At 48.3% G+C, this 24,772-nt stretch overlaps 1 protein-coding gene and 1 long non-coding RNA gene across 13 annotated transcripts in view; one reads left to right on the top strand and one right to left on the bottom strand.

Moving 5' to 3' along the window:
• Positions 1 to 24,772, bottom strand: part of RNF220 (ring finger protein 220) — a 221,322-nt gene that overhangs the window by 90,676 nt on the left and 105,874 nt on the right. The gene's annotated exons all lie outside the window — the stretch shown is intronic.
• On the top strand, positions 18,462 to 24,769 carry LOC147651692 (uncharacterized). The gene is made up of 3 exons (XR_015273586.1): positions 18,462 to 18,811; positions 21,184 to 21,253; positions 21,775 to 24,769. It is a non-coding gene; the product is annotated as an uncharacterized LOC147651692 (long non-coding RNA).

Genomic DNA, 24,772 nt, shown 5'->3' with positions numbered 1-24,772 from the left:
ATGACCAGACGAAGTGTGGGGAGTGATTCTGCTCCTCACCATCCCTCCTCCTCCTCAGATGCCTGTAATACCTGGGGCTGTGTACCCAGGGCTGGCAGCTGGGCAACATTCACCAGTGTGCCTGGCCTCTGGCCCTGTTTGTTGTTACAAGGGCCACTTCTTGTCCCTGGTTGAACCAGTTGCCCAACCTGGAGTTTCTGCTGGCCTGGTGGGGAGGGTGAAGGAGCTGTGTAGCTACACTGCCAAAGTGTGTTTTAACTATCTATGCTCTGCATCAGCTCTTGGGATGGAAAGACCTGGAGCAAAGCACCTTCTTTAAATGACAAAAAATAATGGCAGTGGGAACTAGAAAAGGTGGGAGTTTCACAGAAACATTCTTGTATCTGTCTAGGAGACTGTACAAGAGCTGGGGTCTGAGATCTGTACATATTTGGGGCCTGTTTTGGGCCTTGATTGCTTCATCTGTAGCAGAAACAGGGATGCAGTTGAGGGTGGGAGTGACAATCCTGCAAAAGGGACTGGAGGGGACCTGCAGGGGTTTCTGCCCCCAGCCTCATTCCACCATCACACCCAGCTCCCTATAAAATGCGCTGGGTGATCCTACACCAGGCTGCAGCTGCTCAGCTGTTTCAGCCCCACCTGTCTGCTCCTCTGAGTCCTCAGCAAAGGACCTGACTGCATCCTGAGAGACAAGATCAGCCTGGAAATGGGTCTTTGCCTTCACCACTGTCAGTGAAACAGGAGCCTGGGAACTACCCCGCTGCCAGTGGGCTGAGGCACGCTGAGGGTCCCCACACAACCCAGGGAGGTACCCCAAGCCTGGCCCTGCAGAGGACACTTGCAAGCAGCCATGCTGCTCCCATGCCCTTGACTTGGAGGGCAGCCTGTTCAGTTGGTGATATACTGATACACCTATAATTCGAAGGGGTGATGTGGTAGAGTCTTTCCCTGCCTCCCACCCACACCCTCCCTGCCACGTTCCAGCTCCTCTCTTCCCTAGGGGATGTGTGGGGCACATATCGAAAACACAGATATTGAACTGTCAAAACTATTTCCTACAAGAAAATAGATTCATCAGCTTGCAGCACACAGGGTCATTGCCACATTTTCCCCTCGCGCCAGCACCTGCACATGCCGGCGCATACCCAATGCCTCTTCGCAGCACCGGCACTTTAGCTTGTAGCTCAGGGCCCTTAAGTGACTTTGAGAAATGGATAATCGATTATAATTCCACGGGCCTCTCTGCAGATTTATCCGGAGAATGTATAAAAGCCAGGGATTGGGAGAAGCGGGTCCTTCTGGCCAACACGTCAATTGCCTGTGCTTTTCGTGCCCAGCTCGGAAAATCGCATCCCGAGCACGACTCTGTTTAATCCATCAGTACACAATCAATGCACTCTGTAATCAACTCTTGATCACTTAATTTTACACATGTTGGCTGAATCCCTTTGTTTAATCACTAGATCAGGCCGCCTTGTTGCACTGCCCCCTCCCTGCTTAACCCTCCCTGACCCTCATCCCCTGTTGTCGGCACTACCAAATGCAGCCCAGAGCCTTCATTTCACCTTGAGGAAGAGCTCCCATGAATTTAGAGAGTCATGAGATGGCAGAAAGTGAAACAGAAGGAGTGAAAAATAACACTGGAGAGAAAGAAAATATTTTCCCTTCTGTGTCTTCATAGAGCTTGTGCTGGCCTTTTTGAGCCATGTAACAGAAACCACTGCTGGGGTTTAAAGAGGGGCTGGATGTTGGGGTATGTGTACTGAAGCTCTGTAACATCCCAGGGAGAATGGGCACATTGGGATGCCACTGGTAATATGCACCAGCAAATGACAGGAACTCATCACCCAGCTGCATCTGTCCCCTCAGCAACCTCCCCAATTATTTTGACTGTTTTAGCAGGCAGTGCCATTATGAGCAACAGTTCTTGGTCTTTCCCTTCCAGAGGCATCCTTGGGAGCATCTCTCCCATCTCGCCAGGGTTCATCTCTCTTTTTATGGCAAGAGCACAACCCTTGGGTACTGAATGCATGTAAACACAGCTATTTGGCATTTTTAGCATGATTTGTGTCACTAGCCTGATGCCATCTCACCCTTTGCATGTATTCTGCTGGCATGCCAGAGTCAGTGTCTGGGGGATGCTCAGGTGGAAATGTCTGAGGGCCCAACAGTGAAATGCACTGGGATTTTGCAAGAAGATTTTGTTGCACTTTAATTGTGTGATGAAAGCCTGAAGCTCAGACATAGGGGGATCACATACTTGCAATCCAAATGTGGACCATTTTGACTGGACACGTAGGTCACACAGCACGTTCCTCCTACCCGAGCAGCACAGTGGTCATTCCCAACCCAGTTAAATCTTCCTTTTTAAAGAGGCCTTGATGCTGCCTCTGATTTGGCACGTGGAGTAACTGCTGCTCATTCCTGCAAGAATAAATGATGGGATATGCTTGAACAAGAGGGATCTGGAAGCACAATTGCCAGGGGAATGTGCAAATGTTAGCTTTGCACAGGAAACTCGCACAAAACTGCGTGTTGACACCAAAGAGGCCAGTTATAGGACAAAGCAGGCACGGATGTTTGAAGAGAATTCCAGTTGCTATCCTATAGCAAATAGTCTTCAAAGAGCCCCTGGAGCTCTTGGCTTCTCAGCATGGAAAGAGGAGCTTGTGCAAGATGAAACGCAAATAAATAGTTTACCATAGAAAAGATATCCAAGGCAGAGTGAGATGCAAGTTTTAGCGCTCACATTAGCCAGCTGGGGTTTTATTGGTCCCCAAGTAAAAGCTGTAAATAAAATACAAACCTAACCTGCATATTGTCAAGCTACATCTAAAAAAAGCCCACAACTTAATTGCACTCAAGAGCACCAAGGGGCAAAGTTGTGCACAGTGCATCACAAGGCAGCCCACAGAGCTGTTTAGTAAAGTGTAAATCTAAGAGCTGAACAAGTGGAACCTTTTACCTTGGGATCTGCCAACAGGCATGGATTACTCTGCCTTTGCTAACAGCTCATTCTGCTCCAGAAACTCTTGGTAATGGATTTTTAAGAAAAAGGACCACAAAACGCCCTCTTCTCTGCTCACACTGACATTGGTGGCAAGGAGGAAGGATGGGTGGTGAGTCAGATGCTCAGGCTCCATCTCCTTGTTTCCAGCCTCCTGTCTGGCCACAGGCAGCCAAGGTAATGCTGCATTTTAGGGAGGCACAGGCCAGGTGACAGGGACTGCAGCTCCAACTGGAGTACACCAGCAGGGAATGGGTGAGCCACCAGAGCATCTGCCCCTCTTCTCCTGACTGCTGAGGGTTTCCCAGCGACTCTTGTGCCAGCCTCTGCAATGCTCCCGGGGCTCTCCAGAGCAAGGACAGATCTTCCCTCCATGTCAGACTCATCCCTCCTATTCAAAGTTTAGCTGCTCTTTTCATACACTTTTTCTTTCCACTGCACTCATTCTTTAATCTGTAAAATGTGCTGATATATTATTAACATCAAAATTAGCTCACCTGGCTCACTTTAAGGAATTGCTCATCCCAGCAGATCTATGCCTGTGATCTGGTCTGGGCTTCACCTGACTACTGTCTAAAGGGCTTTTTTTCCCAGGGTCTGCACTTGTTCAATGCAATCTGGCTTCAGGGGACTAGAGAAATCCAAACTAGGTCATACTATCCCTAGTGTCTCTGGTGGGACCTCTGAGCCCCTGGCTAGGGACTACTCTTCATCCTTATCACTTGGCACAACACACACTATTTGGGTGAGGGTCCTGCTGTGCAGGAGCAGGGCAGGATGAGGCCTCATATAGACATCACAAGCAATCAGGGATGCTGCTCTGCCTGGAGAGCTAAGTGCCCGAGTGGAGCATGCAGGACGGGAAGCCAGGCAGAGATGGGATATGCCTAGGTTGGAAGAAGGTACCATCCAAGCAAATCCTGGTGCAGCAGTAGTGAACCCTCCAGAAAGAGCAGGAAAGACCTTGCTGCAAACCAGCTTGGAGGAGAAGGAGCACAGAGATGGAGTGCCTCCACCACTCTCACCCACATGCCGACACAGGCGATAACAGTGTCACATCCCTTCCACCGTTTTCAGGTGGAGGGAAATAAGGAAAAAAAACCCCAAAACAACCTGCCAAGGACTAATTAATATTTAATTTACTGCAAAATGTACTTATTATTCCCAAGTAATTGGCCGACTGCACAGCTGTGACCACTAATGAACAGAGGGGGGGCAAGACGCAGGGACAGGAGGCAGGTGGGGGGGAGCACAGGGGTGGTGGTGTCTTTGATCAGACCCTGCTGCCTGCCTTTTAATGTGCATAATAAGAAAACTTAAACAGCTTTGATTTTTTTTTTCCTCAAGATCTAAAAATGGCTGTGATGCCACTAATGGATTGCGTTTAGCTTATTGCACTGTAATTGCCCTATTATCGCTGCAAGTTTAACGAGGGGGGAAAAAAGGACTTTGGAAGATGGCACTTGCAAATAGGTTGTTGAATAACACTGCTGCTAAACACAGAGAACATGAGTCCTGCTTATTGTGATTCCTAGCATAGATTCCCAATACCTGAGGCACTCAGCATCCCTGTCTCTATTGCTGCTTTTCGCTCTGTGATTGAACTATTGGCTCATTTAACTCTAAGGATGGGAAATATTTTTTTACCTGCTAATAGAAGCATGGCTCGGTTGTGGCCCAGAGTAGATTTTTAGATCAGTTTTTCTTGATGGCTTATTCTGTGGAGAGAGTTAATTTCACCCCAGTGCAAAGTACTTAAGTGGGATTTAAGTGGCACGGGAGTCTTTTGCTGACCCCTTAGCATAAGGTGAAATCTGCCCTAAGAGCCCTCCCTCCCCAGAGAGAGATGCTCAGCACAAAGTAGGGACACATCCCGATGCTTCAGTCTCTTAATCTGCTGCTGGGATCCGGTGTTTGACATGCAGTCCTGACCTGCACAGGCACAGCTTTTGGGCACAGGGACAACCTCATCTCCATACCCTGGGCTGCCTTGGCTGAGGCACGAGAAAAGGTCTTTACTATGTTGAGGGGATGTGGAGGAGTATGGGAAAAGCATTCAAAGTCCAGGTTTCTTGCTTGTTCTGAGTCCTGACCTGCTCAGACCTTCACTGTTCCCTCCCAAGATGGGCAGTCACTGTAGCCGACACTTATTCTCCTGGAGGCTACAAAGACCAGGGCTGTCTTCCTTTTGCCCTGAGCCTCACCCCTCCTCTCCTCCACTGCATCCCCCACTCCAATTAAAGGCCTGGCAGTGGGTCCGAAGGCTCCCTCAGCTTTATGACAGTATTGAGACCCAGGCCACGTTCTGATCCCGCTTCCACGTGTGTAAATCCAAAGCAGCATCACAGACTTTAACAGTACAAAAGCCACATCAGCACTTGGCACCTCCACTCCTCTCGACATCCAAGTCTGTGGAGCAGTGGGCCCGGAGACATTCCGTCACAGCCGCCCACTGCTCCTGCCCGTGGCTGCCTCTTCCCCCCAGCTAAAGCAAACAGCTCCTTCGACACTGTCCCTGCGCTGCAGCAGGGGACCATGGCACACAGTGGTGGGGACAGGACAGAATCCTCAGGGTAAAGAGGACACAGAGCACACACACCCTGCAAAGCCATCCAGCAGCTGGAGGGAATTCAGGGAAGGGTGGTGGGAAGGATCAGGGGGTCAGCAGAGCTATACCTGCAGCTTGGTGCAGCAAGGAGTGATGGTCCTGACTTGCCATGGGCCTCACAGTGCCTCTGTGCAGGGACTTTGTGCCAAGACACAGCCTGACGCCTCCCTGTGCCTGGTTCTGGTAGCTCTCCTACCCAGCAGGGACAGAGGCATAACAGGCTGGTGCGTGAAGGTTTCGAGGGAGATGGAACTGTCCTGTGCTACCTAATGTGTAGATGCACAGGAAAAACACAGATTTGAGCTTGGACAATGCATCTCCTTGGGTAATTCTCCTGGTTTCAGCTAGGGTAGAGCTAATTTCTACTCTTCTAGCTGTTACAGTGCTGTGTTTTGGATTTGGAATGAGAATGGTGTTGATAAAATACTGATGCTTTGGTTTTAGGCAGTCAGGTTTATTCTAAGTCAAGGACATTTTTTCCCCCTTGTCTCATGCTCTGCTAGTGAAGTGGTATGCAAAAGAAACTGGAAAGATGCATAACTGGGACAGATGACTTGAACTGACCAAAGGGAAAACCCACCCCATAGAATGCCATGCCCAGTATATAAACTGGGGGGAGTTACCTGGAAGTGTGGCCAGTCTGGATTTGGGAAGAGGGGTATGGCATTGGTCAGTGGGTGGTGAGCAATTGCATTGTGTATCACTTGTTTTTTCCCCTTTTATTGTCATCATTAATATTTACCATTATTATTGCATTTTACTTTATTTTCAATTACTGAACTGTTCCTATCTCAACATACAAGTTTTACTCTGATTCTCCTCCCCATTCCACCAGGGTGGCAGGGGGAGGGTGGTGTGTGGTGTTTTATCTCCAGCTGGGCTTAAAACCCTGACAGTCATGCAGCCCCTTTGATGGAAACGTGGTATCTCGCTGCTCACACAAGCCTAACAACACATTGAGCAGAGCAAAAGGAAATGCACTGGGAGCACATGTTCCCCACCTGCATGAAGGCAGGATCCTGGTGTCAAACTCCTCAGGAAGCTGCAGACAAGGATGGGCTGGAAGGGCAACCATCACCCATGGGTGACCAGCACAGGAATAATCAGCTGAAAACAGCCTCCCATGCAATGCAGTCCCAGTTGACACCCAAAATGACCACGTTTGTCTTGAAAGCAACTCCTGCTCTACTTTTTGACTACACACTGTGCATTTTCACCATAGTAAAACTGTAATGGCAGCAGAAAACTATATGCTAACCCAATAAATAGTAACAGGCCCCTTGGAAGCATTAGAGGGGAGTGTGTCAGCAGTGAGCCGGCCACATTGGTACCAAGGGAGCCACACTGCCAGAGGATGCTATGGGCTGCAAGGCGAGGAGTAGTCTGGGTGCAGTGGGATTGGCAGAGAAGCCCCCTTTCCTGCTTGCATGGCTCCTCTCAGAGGAGGAAATTCAGATCAAGATACCAGGTCTGAGTATCAGTGCTGTACTACCCCCTCCCCATGAACCTTGTGCTTTTGTGGGTGCTGAGCTGCAGACAGAGGTACTGCCTCTTCCCAAATTCTCCATCCCTATCTTTGCCTGAAACCAAGCAACTTTTTCTGTCTTTCTCTTGAGCTCCCCCACTCCTTCCCTTTCCCTTCCGCACTCTTGTGCTGGCTGAACCTAGAAGCAGACACTGCTTGAAAATCCTCCACAAAACCACATTTCTGCCTTGCTCCCAAATGGCAGATCTTGCAAAAGAAAAACTGCCACCAGACCTTCAAGGGGAAAAGCAATTTTGGTTGGGCTCTTGGCAGGCTGAGCTGGTGTTGGCCTCAAACTGTTGATTTTCCCTGCTGGATGCTGTCTCTCCAGCTTCAAGAAGGAGCTGGCTGTCAACCCATAGAGTTTTATTTTGGATTTTATTAGACTTGATCCAAGAGGCACTTTTTTTGGGGGGTGTACCTTAAGGCGACATTCAGACGCCCCTCAGCATCTGCCAAAATGATAACTAACATACATTTGATTAGTGCCTTGTGTGTGAGGAACCTGATACTTTGTAATCATGAATGGCCACTGGGAAGTGGGTCAGCACTATCCTTCTTTCCCAAAAAACTGGTGCAAAGAGGGGAGTACGGCCTTGTGGCCATGACATGACACAGGACCAGAGATTGCCTGTTTGATCTCATTAATTTTCCTGTGCTTTAAGCCCTAGAAAGAAGGTCAGAATTCCATGTATGTCCCATGTTTTAGTTTCTCCATTCAGCTTTTAAGCTCAATGGGACTGATCACAGTGCTCTGCTGCTAAAGCGGTCCCATCTAAACCTCAAGAAAAACATAAATAACATTATAAATAATAAAACCCAAGAAAATATAATAAATAATACAAATTCTATAAATTTTAGAAAAAGGGGGAAAAAAAAGAGTCAGTCTCTGGCTCCTAGTTCTCTCATTGCCTGGGCCAACTTCTGTCCTTCTTGCTCTTCTGAGCTGGACCAGAGATGATGCTCAGGAGCATATTCCAGGTCAACCTCCCCCATCAATATTCCCAATACGAGCACTGCAGCTTGGACACAGACACAAAAATCCAGCACAGGCAAAAGAAAATCAACACAACACCCCAGGGAATTTAAAAATCTGACCAGATAGGCACTATTGATGGAGAAATATAAACGCTGCTATTTCGGTGGCAGCTTCCTGAGCCCTAAACCCGAGCTGCAAAGTGGATTGTTGGATTCGATTTGTCAAACTGGGAGGCTGGCAAGTTTGGGCAGCTTCAAAGACTGTGTTTTATGGAACCTTTCAGGAACCCTCAATAAAAAATGTATTAGATTAGTAATTTGAGTCCCAAATGACCAATTTGAAACGATTGCTTTCTTATGATTTTTCTGAAAGTGCCTGTTTCGTGAGAAATTGCTTGAAAAATCAGACAGAGTTTTTAGAGACAATTGTAACAGCACACACGAGGGCTGGGCACAGTGGGTTAGGAGAACATTCATTTAATTGAGAAAGGGAAAAAAATCCTTTGTAATGCTTTGTCTGTCTTTCTTTGGCTCCTGCATTACCATAATAAGGTCTAATTCTCCAATAATTCTCCAGAAGGGAAAATGCCTTGCTCAGCCCTGTATTCAGGTGGGGAGAAGGGTGGTGTGGAAGGGAGGCACAACTTGCCAAGGTCATGCATCCTGAGCAGAGCTGGGACAGGAGCCCCTTGCCGGGTCCCCTGCAGGTCCCAGTTCAGGCAGTTATGGCTCCTTCCCAAAAACTGGTTTTATCCCTCCCTGCTCCCTGCCAGTGTGGGATATCTGTGGGAGCACCGGAGGGGCAAGGGGCAGCTGGGCTCTCAATGGAGGTTTATACTTTGCCATATGGAGATGTACAGAATACACAGTTCACACCAAACTGTGAGCTATGCCTCACTATCTTTAATACTAAAAAAGCTAATGGAAACTGCCATTTAAGTATGAGATGAACCCAAAATTAAGTGTGCTGTGACCTCCTTAGTCCTCTTCCAACCTAAATTATCCTACAACTCCACCACCCTGCAGTTTCTCTGGTTTCTATGTTTTAAGGACCAGGCTCACAGCATGAACTCAAGCTTTCCACCCTGACCACAGGGCTCGAAGTGTACATTTTCCATTTATTTAAAGGAAAAATGAGATTCCATTTGATTGCAGAGGCCGAAACTTAAAAAAGCAAAATAAAATAGATCCTGAGAGTCTTGTGATAAACTTGTGAAAGTTGGCAGTCTTGAGAATGAATCACCCTTGGACACTGCTACCTGGAAGGGTACTAAGGAATTACAGTATATAGCCTAATTAGGCTTATTAGCAGAGCAGGGCTGATTAAGAAAGATGCAGAATTTGAAGGAGAAACCAGAGAAGGACTAGCCTACCCTCCAACCATTTCTCTTTATCCTGTCCAGTAAATCCTTTGTACCCTCTACACTCCTTCCTGTGTTTCCCTCATGCAGGATACTGGAGGAATTGTGTATGTTTTGCTCAGTGGTTAAGCCCCAGGCAGCATTGGGATTGAGGGCATTTTAAGGTACCTCCAGGTGTGGAGTAATGGAACAAACTCCCGGCTCTGTCTTGCTCTACATATCAATTTTATCACTAATGAAAATGCAAAAAGCTTGCCCAGATCACTGAAATATCTTTATTCTTTTTCTCCTTAATTGCTCTTATTGAAGCAATATTTTTAAACAGGCCATTTTTAGGACAGGAAAATACCAACCAGTAGGTTTTGAATAAATGGCAATTTGCAAAACTGCAAAGGTGACATTTTTGACATGAACATTTAACAAAAAATTAATATTTTGTCTCTTTAATAAATGGGTATTTGCAAGAGAGAATCCATTATAAAAAGAGAGCTAACGCAAGGTTCTTGGAGCCATTTCCATCAATTGCTATAAGATTTATATGTAAATATGTTAATGGTACTATTAATAATTTAATGGGGGCATGGCAAGCTGTGTTTACATAATAAATATGATTAAGTGTTTCCCTCGAATGAAGTTGCTGAACTGTCACACTACCTCAGGTTATTATCAACATGGCTTTAAAATGTTAATCAGGCAATCAGAAGGAAGTAGTCCCCATCCCTGCCGGACCATCCAAGTTGTTTTAAACACAGACTGTCACTGCGTCAAATGGTCCCAAAACCTCCCACCATTGCTGCAGTGATACGGCAAAGGCGTGAAGATTTGCTAACATGCATGGACAATGTTTTATTTGATTTTACTTTTTACAAGGGTGGACTAAGATCATCCACTTGAATGGAATCACTTCAGATTTACTTGAGTGTAATTGAGAAGAAAATCTCGTCTGAGATAATTAAGTCGCTGAATATGCTTATCGCTCCTTAAATCCACTGTGCACGGAGCAGGGAGAATTACACAGTCCTTGGGCGGTAGGAACAAAGCAATTTCTGGGATGAGAAACTGCTGCAAACTTCAGCAAACTCCTACCTTGCTGGACTTTGTCCCCCTGGACTTGCAGGGTCCTCCCTTATTCAACCATCACTTCTCTCTCAATTCTTGCTGGAGTGAGGTTTTTTGACAGCTCAGACAAAGCTGCTCTGGAGCTGCTGGAACTGGACCACAGAGGGGTCGTGGCTGCAGCCCCAGGCTAAGCCCTCAAACAGCCATCCCAGCTTGCCCACTGAGTCCAACTTGCCAGCTTCCATTGAAAGCCTTTAGGGTGAGCAGGCAAGCGGTGGAAAGGGTTAATTTAACTGCAGTGCAAGGCCAATCATGCTGAGGTGTCAAACTATAATTTTATATTAGGGCCTGTAATAGTTACTAGAGTTTTACTACAATAACTACATGTCCAAGCAGAGTTTAATGAGAAAATCCATAGTTTTGCTATGGTATTTTCTCTTAGTTTGCATAATTCCCTGAATGCAACCCAGTAAAGCTTTTGACCCGAGATAATAAAAAGGTGATAAAAATGGGCTGTAAAACCTGGCATATACATATACATATACATATATATATAAAACAGCCACTACAAAATTATGAGTAATTTCCACAAGATAAAATGAAACAAAACCCCTCGTCAGATGCAACTAAATCAGGGGAGAACAAAACTAAATTAAATGGATAAATTTAAACCCGAATTAAACTGATAAATTCAAGCAACCCCAGAAATGTGGGTCATCAACCTGGTCCTGCCTGAGCTCAGCATGGCTGCTTTGGGGACGGCAACTAAATCTAGGAGGGATGGTCCTGGATATATCAGGCACACAGGTGTGGGCTGGTGCTGGACATCATAGAGAAGGGATGGGAATTTGCCTGAGGATGGGTGTAGCCCCCAGCAGGAGTGTTAATTTTCAGAATTTAATTCATACTCCATGAATCAGAAATAGGAACAGTCTGAAGCACTGTACTGATAGCTGGACTGACAGACAGACAAGATGGTAGCAAGGTTGCATTCTCCTAAGGACCTGCAAACAGGAGGGCAATTAATGGACAGTCAAATAATCTCAAATCGTCCCACAGAGCTCCGTGTTTCATTTCAGGCAGACTACAACCATTTCACCCATTTTTGACTTACAAATCACTGTCCAGTGGTCTGTGGATAACAGATCCAGATGTGTTAGCACCTTTTCCTCCCAGGCGGAAACTCTGGAGTGCAGCTAAAGAAAACCCCATGCTGGAAGGCAGTGGAAGAACTAGAAGGCCAGCTTTTAAACCTCACCTTAGGCATGTTAAGAAACATATACATGAAAATTGACGCATGTTCAGATCCCAAATGACAGGTACACCTGCAGGAAGGTCCCAACCAAGGGCCACACATGGCTGGGGAGGAGTGAACCTCCAGCACCACCTGATTAGCAGTCCAACTACTATCTATCTAACTACTATCTAACCAGGGAGAAAATGTGGAAGCATTTGCAGCTCATAGCAGGAATGAGTAGAGGATTGGCCCATGGTCTGCAAATTGCCTGGGGAGACATGTCTGTCTGGGTGTTAAGAGCTGGTAAACTGCATCAGCTCACCCTGAACAAACCTCACACTGAGGGTTGCTTTCTCAATATTCCTGTATACCTATCACCATGGTTATTCCCTACACATATCAGGTACAGATTTCCTTAGTGGCAGTGAGCTCTCATGAACTCCCATATCCACTTCCAAACATGATAACATTCCTGAAAGCTAGTGGGAAATGCAGTACCTGCCCCAACAAGGTCAGAGTACCATTTATTTACACAAAGACTTCACCAAGGAAGACACGAGTCTGGGACTTGAATCTCCAGGCTCCTGGTCCCCCATTCTGGCCTTGGTTAAACCTCTCCTCCCACCCACCTTGTCTATGGGGGTGTGATTACAGAGCCAGAGCCCTGCCAAGTGTGGGCTGGTGAAGGAGGGAGAAGGCTCCTTGGCTGAAAGGCACGCGAGAAGGACACACTAAATCATCACACGCTCTCTCCGCATTTCCTCCTCCACCCTGCAGCTGGTTACAAGGAGGTTTGGATTGTAAATACAGCAGTAACTTTCTCCATAAAAGTCAGCTTCTTCGCCAGAGCCATCAAGGGATGGCACAACACAGCGCATGGGAACTAATAATAACAGCATCCTTCATTGCTATGGCATCTCTCGCCCTGAAGGCTACTGAAGGGCTTCACAAGCATGATCCGCACATTTGGATCTCATCCTGAAAGACACCCACCACCTCCAGGGACAGGCAAAACCCATTATTTACAGGAAAAATTCATGGGGAGGTAAGGCAGAGTGATCTGCATGGACACCTATTTAGGACATGGTAGTGAACACAAAATATGCCTTAGAGATTTTTATGTGCAAAAGCAGTTTTGCTTGGGATTCGGTGTCACCCTGAAGAAGGGGACATTGCACACATCTGTACCTTGAAGCTCCTGCCTTGTACACAGAGAATGGCTGGAACCTTCCCTTTCCACCTCTCTTCCTCACCCAGAGGCTTGCAGTTTGGGGGGAGATACCTGAAATGGGCTGCCACCTTGTGAAGAGCACTGGAAGGTAGGTCAGATGTGCCAGGTGCCACCTGCCCTGACCGGTGGCCCCCGAGGTTCATCTCCAATGGGTCCATCTTTCTGGCAAGCTCCTGGCTCTCTGTCACCCTGCCAGCTCTGGGCTGTCCCTGTCCCGTTCCCCCATCAATCACCCACAACGGGGATGATGTGTTAATGTTTTTCCTATAGACAGACACATTATGTTTCCACACTGCCTCTGCACACGCCGTGTTTACGCCCCTTCTCCCTCCAGGGAGTAAATCAAGCAAATTGATGCGAGCCATGATTAATTGTGTATCTCGGACCAATCTTTTACCGAGTCCCTCACACGGGCAGGTTGTTTTTCCCCCCTCTCCCTCCCTGATGTACAGGGGAGAGGAGATGGCGCTCCGCTCGCTCCCTCTCGTGCAGTTTGACGGATAGAGCCTGCCCGGGACGCGGCGAGATAAATTTGAAAGGCCTGCGCCGGGCTGTCAGCGTTAAAGATGATGAATGTGGGAGGTGAGGCAGGAGGGACCCGCCGAGCTCGGCGTAATGGATAGGGCTCTTTGGGAATGGATGCTCGCCTGGCGATTCCGCGTTAATCTCCGGGCTCCGCCGAGGTGCCGCCAACTGATAACAAGGAAATAGGAATGACAACAATTTTTAGCTGAGAGATTCTTCACAAAAATGCCAACCTGCTGGAGGTCTGACAGGCCCTGATTGAATGGGAGCAGGGAGGGGGGGAGCCTGCGAGCACCTCTTGACTAACATGCAAAAGATGGATCATTTCATTCCCCTGCCTGACCATCTACATTTATTATCATTTCCCTTAATTCTGCCTCGCTTAGATACCTGTCAGCACCGTTTCTCTTCCAAGGGTCAGCTGATGGGATGTGAGAGGGGCCGAAGACCTGGTCTCTCCTCTGGCTCGGGAAGCAGGAGCATCATAGATGTGGCTGCTCAGCCCTCAGCTTGTCTGGACACACAGATGGGTGGATTCCCAGGACAGGCTTTGCTCCCTGAGATGGGCTCATGGCATTGTCCTGCTGCTGCTGCTACCAACCAGCATCTGCGTTCCTGAGCTTTCCCTGCCTAGGGCCAGGAGCCTAAGGATGCCCGATCCCTGCTCTCTCTACCTCTGATGGCAGAGCATGATCTGTCTCCAGCCAAGGCTTTCCAAGCCACATCACGGTGATCACAAGCTGGTCACACATTCCAGGAGCCCTTTGCTGGGACTCTGCCTTTGCTCACCCACCCCAGACACCATGGGCTGTCCTCAGCTGCAAAAGACCCATCTGCACTGTGTGATGTGTCTAAGCCAATAGCTTTCCTCAGGTTCATCAAAGAGCCTCACTGAATCCCACTGTGCTCATGCAGCAGGAACCAGAGATGGAAATACAGTGAGGTCTCTGCTGGCCTGAGCACAGTGGGATGGGATGTTGGTGCTGCTGCACCAACAAGAAGTTTCAAGTCCTAGAGTGTCTCTTTGCTGCTGGCAGGAGACTTTCCACCTCACTTTTAAAAGCCTTCTGCCAGACCCTGTTAGTGCCACAGATGGTGTCTGACCCACCAGTCATCATCTTGGTCCCCAGCCACCCTGGGGACCCTCTTACAGGATGTTTGCTCAGATGAAACTCCTGAAAAGGGTCCTCTGACCACTGAGAGATCCTGAGGTCAAAGAACCTGGAGATTACAGCACAAGCTATGGTGTTGACCATAGGACAGCCTCAGGGACAGGCACAGGAAAAGGGACACTGACAGGCAGGGGCATAGCTAACATGGATCAGGTCTGCCTTTTAGAGGGTTGTGATGGAGGGGACCCTTCAAGGTCATGCAGCACCCTGGGGTCTTCCCATGTGCCTGGGCTGACCCCAAAGAGCACCTCAGCACTTGGGGCAGAGCTTGACACTTCCAGGGTCCTTCATAGCTGCATCAGCTTGATCAGGTGGAGAAATCACCACATTCACCAAGAAACATCCAGGCACACTGCTGCTGCACAGCCACAGCACAAATCTTTTCCTTGGGATTAGGTGGGATGCAGACACCAGATTGTCCTCAAATCTCATCCTTTCTTGAGTGCTCTTGGGTTGACCTGCACCCTCTTCCTCTCCCTGCAGCCTCCTCTTCTCCTTGTTCTGTCTCTCCCTCTGTAGACAGTGCTGGGTCTTTAATGACCCTGATCATACAACTATTTTCTGGCCACACATAAATGCTTTCATTCCCCCCCCTCCTCACCCCTGACTGCCATCACCGTATTAAAAAGCAACCCGCTGCTGGGAATACATTAGTGACTTGCAGCAGATCCTTCTTTGCAAGGATAATTACAAAAAATAGAGGGACAATAACTATTAATATTTTATTGCAGTATTTAATGAGCTAAAGCAAATCATCTTGCACTCCACTGGAACGACATGCTTTGTCATTCTTACGTTCCCTCCATCATTTTCTCTGGCTCCCCATCTGAGAAGCCCTCCCTGCTTTCAAGTCCTCCTTACTCAATACAATTTATATTTCCTCTAAGCTGCTTTTCTCCAACTTGAAAAAAGACCTTGCTACTTTCTGGGGCTGGTGAGCTCTCCGTGCCAGCAGCTCAGCCTCCAGACCCATCCACTTGTACCGAATGAGTCCAGGGAAAGAGCAACCCCTTTATCTTAGCAGAGTAAAGCTGCCCTTTCAACTCAGGTGTTTATTGTCTCCATTTCACATGCAAGGAAAGCATTTCCAGAGGTTAAAGAACGAGTTTTAAAGGCACTTTGGGACTCCGTGGGACTTGTGTCCTTGCTTTTGACAGCCCTGCATGATGTAGGTCACCCACAGCTCAAGAGGGAGTCGGTGGCTGAGCAGGGGACAGACTCGCCCCGCTGCCAGCCCCGTGCCCCAGCCCCGTCTGAGGGCAGCAGCCCCGCGGTGCGCACTCAAAGACAGGGCTGGACGGGTCTCGCTCGTTCTGGGGACAGCGAGCAGGGCCACTGCTGTCCCTGAGCAGCTCTGGCTCATGCTCTGTTGGCTGAGACTGCAAAGCTGTGGAGAGATGGCGGTGGAACCCTGACCCCAAAGCACGAGACAGGCTTGCTCCCACACAGCAAACCCACTGCCCCACTGCCAGACAATCGAGGAGGCTGGGGACATGTTTTGGAAGGCTCAATGAGGCTAATCCCTCAGCATGGCTCCAATTCGGGCTACCGTCCCTAGGAGCAGGGGATTTGAGGAGTGCTCTGCAGGGCACCAAAGCTGCCAGAGTGGCCCTGGGCATCTGCACCTCTGCACACCACAGAAGTTCCAGCATCCCCCTCTGATGGGCACAGGCACATGGCAGATGCTCACTGGACTTCCCTGGGAAAACATCAATATGTCAATGTTTGCTTTTGTATTTCCCTAAATTCTATTATTCCTGCTTTTTGATCCATTCCGGTAGGGGAGAAATACCCTGTAGTTCTATAGGCTCCAAATATTAGTTATATAACTAAAAAATCTATATAAATATTATATTACAATATATAATATGATTTGATATATATAATACAGTATTTATGTATTTTATGTATATAGTTATTAAACACATTTATATAGTTCTATAGTTCCAATGTAGAGATTTTTCTCTCTTGCTCTCTCTCTGAGCCTACGTAGTAAGTTCTATAGGCACCTATATGTAAGTCCCAGTGATCTGCATCCAAGAAAGCTATGCCCCAATCGTTTAAACACTTCCTAATCCTCAAATATCTCTTCCTCTTTACTGCTTGTTTATTACTTTTGAAATCCACACCTCTCCTTTGAGCTGCACTAGCCTTCCAGGTAATATCCATTTGTGTCCCAGCCACCTCCTGGTCCTTCCTGCCTGCACGTAACATGAACATGCAGGGGCAGGGTCCAAAAATACACAGCATAGCACAGCACAGCACAGCACAGCACAGCACAGCACAGCACAGCACAGCACCTTCTCCAGGCTGACAATAACCCTGGAAAGAGCATTAGCACAAAGCTCTGTCATCTTCTCAGTGTCATTTCATCCTGCTGTGCTGGCTAGGCACCCAGCAGTGGGTTTAACCCACCGCAACAAAAAGATGCTTGAGAGAAAGGCACTACTCCCGTGGAGGAGCACAAAGCCAAACCAGGACACTCATCTATTTGTGTCCCCTAATAGATAACGTTACCATGTGCTTAACGTCTTGTGTATGCACAAGCTGAAGTCAATCAGGCTTCACAAACACAAGCAGCCCTTAAAGGGTGTCCAACCCAGAACTGAAACAAGACAGTTTCATTTTAAAAGGATTCAGCAAGGTAAAATTAAAGTAGGAGTTGTTATTGGCACCATGACCTTTAGCCATGAAAATGTAACAGAATATCTTTCCCTGAAAAATACTCAAAATATCTGATGGATACACATATGTATGTGTGTATGAGCATAAATGTAATGCTTCCTCAAAACCACTCAGAATGTGCATCCCTGTTCAAGAGGAGCAAAACACAGGAAGCAGCAGCATTGCTGGCAGAGCTAAGGGGGGAGTTTTTTGAGTGTTTCACTGGTTGAAAATCCAAGACGAGGTGCTCAGTTGGGATCATTTTGACACTGATTTCTACCAGCTGAACCAAGGATTTCAAGATTATGGGACCACAGTAACATGTGCTAGGGCTAGTCATTGCAGTCCATAGGTAACAAAATGAGGGTTAAAAATTCTTTCCCTGACCTTCTGTTGCATATAGCTGGGATAACGGGACAGGGGACACAGGGAGCAGTTTCCTTGTCCTCCATTAAATAAATAATTATCCCCCAGCCTCTGTGAGCAGAGCAGAGATTTAATGTGCTGACAGCCTGCATTTTTTACCTTTAGTCAATACAAGAAAGGCCCCAAGACTATGATTCCCAACATCTGGATTCCATCAATATGTGATCTGTCATGATGTATCGGCATCCCTCCCTCTCTCCAGATTGAGCAATGCGGCTGGTTTTATTAATACGTCAAATACATTATCCGTGTAATACACTTGTCTGCCTCTGCCCTCCCGCTGCTCCCACACAGCAGATTTGAATGTATGATGAATCAGTTTGCATTACACGTCTGTACGTCATAATTTGTCAGGATTAATAGAACTGTGTACGTGGGGTGGGGGAGCGGGAGGGAGCGCGTCGTGTGTGTTTAGTGCAGAGATGTCTGTATCACTTATTTATCTCTGCTCAGACCGCTGGGTTCCCGGAAAACAGCGAGCACAGCACATCTGGGAATCGCTGAGCAACCCATGTGCTCTCACAGGCGCAGCCATGCCCACTGCACCAGCTGCAGAGCTGTGGGAAAAGGGGTGATGAGGGTATTTTGGGTGCCTCTGACACACTGGGGTTTCCATGGCCCCATGCACAGGGTTGAGTCCCTTTGTGATATGTCAGGCAGCAACCACAGAGACACAAGAAAGGTGACACAGAGGCTCTCAGTCTTCCTACTGGCTCTGTCAGACCATTGTTACGTGATCTGAAGCACAACTCCTTGCCTCAGTTTCCCGGTGCATTACATTTACTTCTGTGACGATTCCCTGTGTGCCTTGTAGAAAGCAATTTATTTGCACTTTGCAAGTGACTTTTGGTCTCAATTATTTATGGCAAAGAGTTGGGAGCCATGTGTAGCTGATGAGCAGCACCAGAGCCAGAGGCAGCTGGTGCGAGCGACATTCTCCCTAAGACCCAGTGAAACACGGCCAGAAAACAGGTCAGGGCTCAGTAGGAGGTACTGGTGCCATCATCCCTGAACACAGGTCAGTTGTTTGTAGCTTTGCAGCTGGACTTTAGTTTGCCCTTGCAAAACACCAATTTCAGCCATAGACATTATTTATATTACATAGGATTTAGTGGGACTCATAAAGATCTGAGAACACAACTCCCCACTCTGTTACCTCCCAAGGGTGACCCAGCAAGACCAGTGAGAGTGGTCTGCAGCAGGCATGTCTTCTCTGCCACATTGCCCAGCTGATGGGAGAACTGCTGCTGATGGCCCTTGGGGCCCCAGGGAATGCTCACCACAGGGCCTGACACCCTGCCACAGCATCATGTTTGGTGTCTCAGTTTGCTCCTAATGAGCTCATGTGTCCATGCAGGACAGCCCAGCACGGCGTGGAGCTCCCGGCTCACGGCCAGACAGCCCCGTTAGTGCAGTGCTTTGCTCCGTCTCATTACCACTGCCTCAAACCAGGACTAATTATTCTGAACGTTAGTTGGTCTCTCCTGCCCAATGTGGCATAGCCAAGAGGAGGTGTGAAGTCAGCTTGCTGTCCTTGTGCTGGGTCTTCATCCCAGTGTAAAAGGTAAAACTGCTGGGACAACAGTATCCAGTCCCCTATGGCTTCCCATGAAGCTTCCCATGTCAATGCGCTGAAATCAGGAGTTTGGGGATATGGAGCAGGGACCACCTGCCCAGAGGGAGAGAGCAGTGAACAGATCTCAGTGTGCCAACATACCTCCTCACTGCCCCCCATGCTTCTCCAGCCTGTTTCAGTTCCACTGCATGAAATAAAAAGTGGTAAGCAACAACCTTAAAGACCTACACAGTGTAAATATAATGTCAAATACCAGCATTATGGATAATTACAAACTGTCTCAGGTGAAGAACAGTGATACTTTACAGTATTTTCCTTGCTGTTACTTTGCTTGCAGCAAAGCTGAGCAGAAATGTGTATTCAAAACACTCACGGTCATGTTGATGGCAGCATCTCACCACAGTAAGACCCCCTGAAAGTGGCTCATGACCTCCTTGCAGAGTGTGTACCCCACAGCAGAGCACCCCAAATCCTACCTCCACATCAGGAGGGTTAGGCTTGCCCCCTCTGGCCCTAATCAAGGTTGCACAGAGGCCTGGATCCCCCATATTATATGCTATACCATACCTTGCAAGGATTTCTGCAGGTGAGGCTCTTGGTCAGCTCCCCACCCTGCTGAAAGGGTTTAGGCTGGGCTAGATTGGGCCTCTGAACCAGAGCACATTAGGACCTTTTAGTCAGGAAACTAAAAGCCCCCTGATCTGCTCCCTTTGCTTCTCCAGTAGGGCCATGGGATGTTCTGGTTGAGTAAACTCTTTTATCTCCAGAACCCACACCCTGCTGCAAGTTGCAAACCCACCCCCTCTGATGGTTTCTTCTGGAATTCTCAACCTGCTCGTCTGTGTGGAAACACAAGCCAGGTCCCCAGAGGTCCCTAGGAGTCCCCAGGGGTTCCTCTGCTGGGGCCACCATGCAGCCCATCCATGCAAGGGCTGGTGCCATCCTCCCTCTGTTCTGCTCCAGGGGACACCATGGTTTTATCTCTCCCTGTGGTCACCACGTGGCCGATCCCTGTCCCACTCCTCCCAGTGCTGCTTCCCAAGAGCGGCTGGAGGATGTGACGTCAGGGTCCCTGAACAGGCAGCAGTCACCTCACTTTAATAACAGCTCCCAGAAACAATTGTACATTTACAACCCAGCGAGCGAGCTTGGCACGCTGAGCCCGCTCCCCTTCCAAGGCTTAATTTGATTTTGACATATTGGCTCAAGATTAAAGGGCTCTCATAAAAAAAAGAAAAAAAGAAGAAAAAACAACACCAAAAAACCCCAAACACACACATCCACACATACATGAATCCAGCCCCCCCACCACCCCCTTTTCAGGGCTCAAGCAAAAGTGCTAACATTGTAATATTTTAAGTAGAGAAAATCCAAGTGTGCTTTACCCCCCGCTGGCTCTTATGCTGGGCTTATAAAAATTAAGTGGAAACCTACACAGCTGTAGGCTATAAATCCTTTGTCGCTAACGCAGCCAGGCCTGGTACCTGCCTCCAAAAGAAAAAATAAAAAGAGAAAATAAATGCAAACTCCAAGAAGTGAGCAGCCAAAAAAGATGCATAAGGCTGGCTGAGCTGGGCAAGTCCAGGAGCAGCTGCTGGGGCCCTGGGCACATCCCCATGGCCAGGGGGCTGCAGGGAGAAGTGGGGAAGAGAGGAAAGTGCCAGAGCATCAGGGAGAGCTCAGCAAAGCAGTAAGAGCCCTCTCGGCTGAAGATCAATTAGCATCAATTACTGACTTCATTTAATTGTCGTAGAAGATGAATTTGTCATTTTTAGTCTGGAATTAATGGGAGACCTTCAACTTTCCCTTGGCAGCCGCATCAGGTCACTGAGTATTTTCTTCCTCCTTTTGCACAGAGGAGAAATGTGGCAGCAGGGAGAACAGGCAAGTACCACACAGCTACTTGTCCCATCAATCCTTTCCCATCCCCACCCATCCCCTTGCATTCCCATCCACTGCCATCCCAAGCATGGAGCAAGGTGGCAGCTGACTGGTACAAGCAGCTCAGATAGTTCTGGTACCCTTAACCAGCTCTTGTGCCATACCCAGCGGCACTTCTGCCACCACCTTTCTTTTCTCTTTTTATTTGGGCACCTTCCACTTTTTTTCCTCTTTCCCGTTTTCCGCCAGAAATTAATTTTGCAGCCGAGGGCTGCAAAGTGTTTACATTTTCCCCAGCAAACAGCCAACAGTAAACAATGAATGCTCGCAGATGAAATTGAATTTATAACTGCATTATGGGGCCAGATAACGCCCTAAAATAATACAACGATAAGGAAATTCGATTTGATTGCCACCACGAATCAGCTTGGGCCCATCTGCAGCCAGGGCCTTCCATAATAATTTTAAATTGGGTTTGTAAACCTTATTTGTCCTTAAATATTTCTGTCATTTTTCATTGCCAGAGACAGGTCCTTGGGCGCGAGGCGGCGGATTGGTCCCGCCAGAGCCGCGCCAGGGTGCAGGCAGAGCCGAGTGGGTGCCCAGCGTGCCGAGTGGGCGCTGGGGCTGGCGGTGACAGCCACTCGTCCTATCCATCACCGTGTCGACAGCCAGGGAGGAATCTCAGCCAGAAATTGAGTTTGCCTCACAGGGGACAACTGAACAAATTAATAGACCATTAGCCAAGCAGTGACCTGAGAAATGAGGGTGCTCAGCCTCCCCACAGGTTTGGTAGGGAGGAAGGGGAGAGGCAATGGCAGTCCTGTTTTTGTCCCAAGGGGGCAGTCCCAGTGCCCTGGGATGGGCTGGGAGAGGTGGGTGGGCAGCCACAGCAGCTCATTTGCAGCCCAGCACTGGCTCACTTGAAAACAGCTGCACTGATGTGCAGAGGCATGGCCAAAATGATGCAGGATTCTGATGGGTGGGAGATAGCAAGAGGGGTTGCAAGGATAACCCACAGTAATACAGAGGAACAGTCAGGTACCAGTAAAGTGAAACGTAGGAAGAGAGTGAATAGAAGTGCCAATTCTCTCATTCCTGAGAAATATCCCAAAGAAAGCCACCGTACAGAAGTGCTGCATGAAATGGTGCTGCAGCATGCACAAACAGCTCCCAGCTTCTTGGGGTTCAGGGGCACTAGACATCCCCACCCCCGGTGGGTGACAGGCTTGTGGTTCCTGCCAGGCAGGACACTGGGGTCTGCATTGATCCCTGCCAGTCTCAGCCCTCCTCACACAACAAAAGACGCTGAACTGGGGAAGTACTGGGCACCCCCTGTGTCCCAGTCACCAGCAGGGGCTGTGGGAGGATTGATCCCAGGAGGACATGATCCTTCTGCCTCCAAACGCCACCAGGTGTCCAGTGCAGCATCTCTCCTCTGCAACCTCCTTCCTGCTTGCCTTTATCATCACCATTCATTATCCAAATGACTATATTTATTAAGTCCCCTGCCAAGGCATTACAGAGTGGTCTGTAACAGAGATTAAAAGCAGAATAAAACACCAACATGATCTTTTCTCTAGTAAACAAAACAATAAACAGCCTCAGCACTGGCTATCAGAAACACACCAGCCCGGGGAGGGATGTCAAATTCATTGCTGCAGCAACAGGGACACACTAGTGCCTCTGCTCTCGGAGGTGGGGTCAGGCCTGCACAGGGGCTGCTGCTTGGCCAGCTGCTCCCTGCACTGGAGAGGCAGCCATGGGGTAAAATCTCCACCCCACATCAGCTGAGATGCTGAGCCCCACAGAATGTCCTGCCCTTCCTCTGCCCCTACAATTTGTAGGGCCAAGACAGGTCAGAAATGTTCCTCTGTCAGTATTAACAGCGTACTGCACGCCTGAACCAGTCTGGGTCAGTGACCGTCCCCAGGTGCACCAGCCCAATGATCCCCATCAGTCCAAGGTACAACAGTACCAGTCCAGGGCAGCAGGCAGATGGACTCCCAGTAGTCCCAGTGGCATTTGCCAACAGCTGGGACAGCAGTGGGATCCAGCAAAGAGCCACAGCTCCTTGTTCCTGCCCGCTCATGTCTGCAGAGCACAGCGTCAGCTCCTGCAGCACGAGGCTGCTTGGTTCTTATTTCCAAAAGTATTATCTAAAGTCTGTGGAACAAGGTGCTTTATGAGGAGGCACCAGGTTTCCTTTGTCTCTGCTGGAGATAATCAGGTGCAGATAGGATATATATATTCTGTAAAAACATACGCTCACTTCCACTCACTGGTTACCTTTTGCTGAGAGCTGTAAGGGTTTCAATTACCGGATTGTGGGATTTAGTGCCCAGGGCTTTTTGGTGTGCGTTAGATTTATTAGAAGGTTTAGTAGCAGCGGAGGATTCACGCATTTACTCCCAGGAGCTCAGCTTCCGTTCACAGACCCTAAATCATGTGCTGAGATGGGCTATTGTCACTTAGGACATTAGCATGGTTAACGTACATGAGGATGATTAATAGCAATATACATGCAGCCTCCTCCTCCCCAAATGCTGCTCGGCCACCTCTGCCTGAGCCAGAGGCTGCAAGGGGTATGGCCAACTCACCTGCCTTTGCAGGGAGGGCCACATTGTACCCCATCACCAGGAGCCCTGAGTGCTCAGCACCACCCCAGCACCACCAGTACCACTGCTTTATGCTGGGGTGGTTTTTGGTTTTTTTTTTTAGTGTTTTGGGGTTTTTTGTTTGTTTGGTGATTTGGGGATTTTTTGTGGTTTTTTTGTTTTTGTTTTTTTTTGTGGTTTGGGTTTTTTTGTTTGGTTTTGGGGGTGGGGGTGGTTTTGTTTTCTTTTTTGTTAAAATGAAGTGTTGAAGGCACTCAGGGGCAAAGGTGTTTCTGCCAAGGTAGAACTATGGGAAGCCCCTGCCTTCCCAGGGCAAGGAGACAGTGCAGAGGGGCAATAAAGGACTGGAAGAAGGGGCAGAATGCAGCTTGGCAAAACCTGTGGGAGGAAAAAAATATTCTAACAGTAAACTCAACCTTCCCTGCCAGGACCTAACCAACACCTCATGTTCCCCAAAGGGTACCTCAGGCCTAATCTGTCACTGAAGGAAAGAGAAGAGGATGCTGCCTTTAATAAGCACAGAGCAGCCTAATAAACCAGCCCCTGTGATGCCAGCGGATCTGCCCTGAAAAATCCTGTGGGATTATCTCACCTGTCTGCCTCATCCTCACATCTGTAGGAGCACATTCACATGTAACAGTCCTTCCTATTGCCTGAGGTTACTGGCAACAAGGCTAAAACTCATCTCACAAGTGGCATCCCAGCATTTCAGGGATACAGCAGCCTCTGCACCGTAGGTACCCAAGGCCTGAGGTGAGTCCTCAGCCCAGCTGCACTCCAGAGGAGACACGACCACACTCCTAACAAGCAAGATCCTGATGACTTTTGTCCTTTTTCCAATACTGTGTTACTTGCATTCCTTCTTTTTTAATTAAAGCAGCCCCAGCTGATTTTACAAGCTTGC

This window comes from Cyanistes caeruleus, chromosome 9 (assembly GCF_971803275.1).
Source record: "Cyanistes caeruleus chromosome 9, bCyaCae1.hap1.1, whole genome shotgun sequence".
NCBI lineage: Eukaryota > Metazoa > Chordata > Aves > Passeriformes > Paridae > Cyanistes > Cyanistes caeruleus.
This window is presented reverse-complemented; position numbering and strand designations above follow the sequence as displayed.